This window comes from Canis lupus, chromosome 10 (genome assembly GCF_003254725.2).
Source record: "Canis lupus dingo isolate Sandy chromosome 10, ASM325472v2, whole genome shotgun sequence".
Lineage (NCBI taxonomy): Eukaryota > Metazoa > Chordata > Mammalia > Carnivora > Canidae > Canis > Canis lupus.
In genome coordinates this window covers 61,767,050-61,773,049 of record NC_064252.1, presented here as the reverse complement: position 1 = coordinate 61,773,049, position 6,000 = coordinate 61,767,050, and positions in this window count along the sequence as shown.

Below are 6,000 nucleotides of genomic sequence, written 5' to 3'. Positions count from 1 at the left end.
CCCATCACCCACATAACCCAACCCCCCCTCCCTTCCAGGAACCCTTGGTTTGTTCACTAAGTTAAGTCTGTTTTCTGGGCAGCCCAGGTGGCTCAGCAGTTTAGCGCCACCTTCAGCCCAGGGTGTGATCCTGGAAACCCTGGATCCAGTCCCGCATGGGGCTCCCTGCATGGAGCCTGCTTGTGTCTCTGCCTCTCTCTGTGTGTCTCTCATGAGTAAATCAATAAAATCTTTAAAAAAAAAAAAAAAAGAGTCTGTTTTCTGGTTTGCCTCTTTCTTTGCCCCCCACCCCATGTTCATCTGTTTTGTTTCTTAAATTCCACGTATGGATGAAATCATATGGCATTTGTCTTTGACTGATTTTACTTAGCAGAATATTCTCTAGCTCCATCCACATCACTGCAAATAGCAAAATTTCATTCATTTTTATGGCTGAGTAATGCACTATTGTATTTATAACACATCTTCTTTATTCATTCATCAGTCAGTGGACACTTGGGCTCTTTCCATAGTTTGGCTATTGTAGATAATGCTGCTATAAACACTGGGGTGCATGTATCCATGCACCTGTATGTATCCAAAAATCTGTATTTTTGTGTTCTTTGGGTGAATACCTAGAAGTGCAATCACAGGGTAATTCTATTTTCAACTCTTTGAGGACATCCACACTGTTTTCCAGAGTGGCTGCCCCAGTCTGCATTCCTACCAGCAGTGTAAGAGGGTTCCCCTTTCTCCACATCCTCACCAACATCTGTTGTTTCATGTTAATTTTAGCCATTCTGATAAGCGTGAGATGATATCTCATTGTAGTTTTGTTTTGTATTTCCCTGATGATGAGTGATGTTGAATATAATTTTTAAGAAGATTTTATATATCTAACAGAGACAGCAAGAGGGTGCAAGCAGGGAGAACAGCAGAGGGAGAGGGAGAAGCAGGCTCCCTGGTGAGCAGGGAGCCCAAGGGGCTTGATCCCAGGACCCTGGGATGAAGAGAGTAGTCCAGTTTTCCCACCACCATTTGTTGAAGAGAATGCCTTTTTTCCATTGCATATTCTTTCCTGCTTTGTTAAAGATTAGTTGACCATATCCTTGTGGGTCCATTTCTGGGTTTTCTGTTCTGTTCCATGGATCTGTGTCTGTTTCTGTGCCAGCACCACATCATCTTGATCACTAAGGCTCTGTAATATAACTTGAGATCTGGCATCAAATCGTGATGCCTCCAGGTGTGCTTATCCTTTTCAAGGTTGCTTTGGGTATTCGGGGTCATTTGTGGTTCCATACAAATTGATTGCTTTCCATAGGATTGCTTGTTCTAGCTCCATGAAAAATGCTGGTAATATTTTGATGAGATTGCATTAAATGTGTAGATTGTTTTGGGTAGTATAGACATTATAACAATGTTTGTTCTTCGAATCCATGTTCTTCGAATGGTTTCTCCATTTCTTTGTGTCATCTATATTTTCTTTCACAGTTTTTGTTTTCAGAGTACAGAGCTTTTATTCCTTTGGTTAGGTTTATCTGTAGGTATCTAATTGTTTTTGGTGCAGTTGTTAATAGAATAAATTCCTTCATTTCTCTACTACTTCATTATTGGTGTATAGCAATGCAACAGATTTCTGCACAAAGATTTTGTATCCTGTGACTTTACAGAATTCGTGTATCAGTTCTAGGAATTTTTTTGGCAGAGTCTTTTTGGGTTTAATACATAGACCATCATGTCATCTGCAGAGTAAATGTTTGATTTCTTTCTTGCTGATTTGGATGCCTTTTATTCCTTTTGTTGTTTGATTCCTGAGGTTAAGGCTTCCAGTACTATGTTAAATAGTAATGGTGAGAGTACACGACTTGTTCCTGACAGTAGAGGAAAAGCTCTCAGCTTTTCCCCATTGAGGATGATATTAGCTGTGGGTCTTTCCTCCATGGCCTTTAGGATGTTGAGATATGTTCATCCTTCCCTACTTTGTTGAGTTTTTTTTTTTTATCATGAATGGATGTTGAACTTTGTCAAATGCTCTTTCTTCGTCTATGGAGAGGATCATACGGTGCTTATCCTTTCTTTTATTAATGTGGTGTATCAGGTTGGTTGATTTGTAAATATTGAACCACCTTTGCAGCTGGGATTAAGTCCCACTTGATGGTGGTGAATGATTCTTTTAACATACTGTTGGATTCAATTTGCTAGTATTTTCTTGAGGAGTTTTGCATGTTCATCAGAGATACTGGCCTGTAGTTCTTTTTAGTGGGGTCTTTGTCGGGTTTGGAATGAAGGTAATGGTGGTCACAGAATGGGTTTGAGGTTTTCCTTCCATTTCTATTTCTTGGACTAGTGTGAGAAGAATAGGTATTAATTCTTCTTGAAATATTTCTTCTGTGAAGCAATCTGACTCTGGACTTTGTTTGTTGGGAGATTTTTGATTATTGATTCCATTTCTTTGCTGGTTATTGGTCTGTTCACACTTTGATTTCTTCCCGGTTCAGTTTTGATAGTTTATTTTTTATTTTTTTTAAAACTTTTAATTTTTTAAAATTTATTTATGATAGTCACAGAGAGGGAGAGAGAGGCAGAGACATAGGCAGAGGGAGAAGCAGGCTCCATGCACCGGGAGCCCGAGGTGGGATTGGATCCCGGGTCTCCAGGATCCTGCCCTGGGCCAAAGGCAGGCGCCAAACCGCTGCGCCACCCAGGGATCCCCAGTTTTGATAGTTTAAATGTTTCTAGGAATTTATCCATTTCTTCCAGAATGTCCAATTTGTTGGCATATTGTGTTTCATAATATTCTCTTATAATTGCTTGTATTTCTGTGGTGCTGGTTATTTCTCTTTTCTCACTTGTGTTTTTTTAAAAAGGATTTATCTGTTTATTTACAGAGAGAGAGCACACAAGAGAGTGGGGTAGGGGAGAGGGAGGAGAGATGGAATCCTCAAGCGGACTCCACACTAAGTGTGGAGTCCAACGTGGGACCTGATCTTGGGACCCTGAGGTCATGATCTGAGCCCAAATCAAGAGTTGGGGTATCTAGGCACCCCTTTCATTTCTGATTTTATTCCTTTGGGTCCTTTCTCTTTTCTCTTTGATTAGCCTGGCTATGGGTTTTTCAATTGTATTAATTTTTTTCAAAGGACAATTTCACTGATCTGTCCTATGGTTATTAGTTATTTCTGTATCATTAAAAAAAGATTTTATTTATTTATTCATGAGAGAGAGAAAGACAGAGAGAGAGACAGAGAGACAGAGAGAGAGAGGCAGAGACGCAGGCTCCATGCAAGGAGCGCGATGTGGGACTCGATCCCAGAACTCTGGGAGCACACCCTAAGCTGAAGGCAGACGCTCAACTGCTGAGCCACCCAGGCGTCCCAATTTCTATAGCATTTATTTCTGTTCTCACCTTATTATTTCCCTTCTTCTGCTGGCATTAGGCTTCTTTAGGTGTAAGGTTAGCTCCTTCAGGTGTAAGGTTAGGTTGTTTATTTGAGATTTCTCTAGCTTCTGGAGGCAGGCCTGTATTGCTACATACTTTCCTCTTTTGACTGCTTGTGCTGCATCCCAAAGGTTTTGGACCGTCGTGTTTTCATTTTCATTTGCTCCCATGTAGTTTTTCCTGTTCTGATTGACCCATTCATTGTTCAGTAGCATGTTGTTTGACCTCCATGTATTTGTGCTGTTTTTCCCCCTTGGTTGACGTCAGTTTCATACCTCTGTGGTCAGAAAATATGCATGGTATGATCTCAATCTTTTTGTACTTGTCGAGACCTGATTTGTGACTATTCTGGAGAAGGTCCCATGTGCACTGGAAAAGAATGTGTATTCTGCTGCTTCGGGATGGAATGTTCTGAATATATCTGTGAAGCCCATCTGGTCCAGTGTGTCATTCAAAGCCATTGTTTCCTGTTGATTTTCTGCCTAGGTGGTCTGTCCATTGCTGTGGGTGGGGTGTTCAAGTCCCCTCTTCTTATCGTCTCATGATCGATGAGTTCCTTTGTGTTTGTTATTAGTTGCTTTATATATCTGGTGCTCCCAGGTTGGGGCATAAATATTTACAATTGTTACATCTTCTTGTTGGACAGACCCTTTTGTTATGACGCAGTGCCCTTCCTCATCTCTTGTTACTTTCTTTGGTTTAAAATCTAGTTAGTCTGATCTGAGGATGGCTACTCTGGCTTTCTTTTAATGTCCATGTGCATGATAACCGTTTCTCCGCCCCTCCCTTTCAGTCTGCAGGTGCCTTTAGGTCTAACCTGAGTCTCTTGTAGACAGCATAGGGATGGGTCCTGTTTTTTTTTAATCCATTCTGACACCGTATGTCTTTTGATTGCAGCATTTAGTTCATTCACATTCAGAGTAATTATCAATAGATGCATATTTAGTGCCCTTGCATTTCTTGTTTTGTTGTTGTTTCTGGAGGTTTTCTCTGTGCCTTTCTAGTCTTTGTTGCTTTTGGTCTTTCCTTTTGCTCAAGGAGGCCCCTTTACTATTTCTTGCAGGGCTGATTTAGTGGTCATAAACTCCTTTAGCTTGTTTGTCTGGGAAACTCTTTATCTGTCCTTCCATTCTGAATGATAGCCTTGCTGGATAGAGTGTCCTTGGCTGCAGATTTTTCCCATTCTGCATGTTGGATATATCCTGCCACTCCCTTCTGGCTTGCCAAGTTTCTGTTGAGAAATCTGCAGCTAGCCTAATAGGTCTTCCCTTGTAAGTTAAGGACTTCTGTTGTCTTGCTGCTTTTAGAATTTTTTCTTATCACTACATTTTGGCTGTTGGCCTGCTTTTGTTGATTTTGATGGGAGTTTTCTGTGCCTCTTGGATCCAGATGTCTGTTTCCTTCTCCAGATCAGGGAATGTATCATCTATAATTTCCTCAAACAACCCTGTGCTCCCCTCTCTCTCTCTTCTGGGACTCTTATGATATGAATGTTATTAAGTTTGATGGAGTCACTGAGTTCCCTAAATCTAATCTCATGTTCCATAATTCTCTCCTTTGCTCAGCTTCATCATTTTCCATTATTTTATCTTCTATATCACTTATTCATTCCTCTACTTCTTTCATCCTTGTGGTCATTACATCCAGTTGGTTTCACATTTTGGTTATTGTATATTTTGTTTCCAATGGATTCTTTTTAAGTCTTTTATATTTGTGGTAAGCACATCGCTGATATCTTCCATGCTCTTCTCAATCCCAGATAGTATCATTATGATTGTTGCTTTAAATTCTGGATCAGGCATGTTACTTATTTTTGATTCAGTTAAATTTCTGGCTGTGACCTTGTTCTTTCATTTGTGATGAATTCCTCCATCTTGGTATTTTGTCTAAGTCTCTGTCTTCTTCTGTATGTTAGAAGAGTCCATTATGTTTCCTGCTCCTGAGAGTAATGGCTTTATGAAGAAGAGATCACATAGTGTTCAGGGCTGGGTCCTTCGTGTGTACTGCATGCTCCCTGCTGCTGTGTTTTGGCTGCTCAGTCCCTCAGGCCAGTCACCTGCAGAGGTCCTCCTTGCCTTCAGTGGGCAGCGCTTGGTCATTGGACAGACTGGAGAGTTTTAATTAGGTGTGCTCTGGTCTGCTTGTTAAAGGAGACCTGATGATATTTCCACTAGAATTGGAGCTTTGCAGAACTCTATGGTCAGTAGACATGCTCTGTGAAGGGATTTGTGCTGGTCTTCTTGGGAAGGGGCCCACTGCCCTGGTCCTTAGGCACATCTGTCTGAGAAAAGCAGAAACAGCAGAGCATGGGGAGCGGGTCTTTGTGTAAGCAGGTTAGGCAGTCAGTGCTTTGCCCATACTGCTTAATGAAGTTGTTTATGCTGAGGGGCAGCAGAGGGAACTGATGCCTGACCAGTCCTTTTTTCCCCAGAGAAGGGAGTCAGTGCTTGCTGCTCTTGGGGATTCTCTTTCCGAGTAGCAAGTAATTTCCTCTCAGGTGTCACAGGTGTTTTTCAGTGTCTGTCTCGGGGTTGGCTGCCTGCCTATAGCAGCAAAGTGCACTTGGGCTCTACCCAACCCAG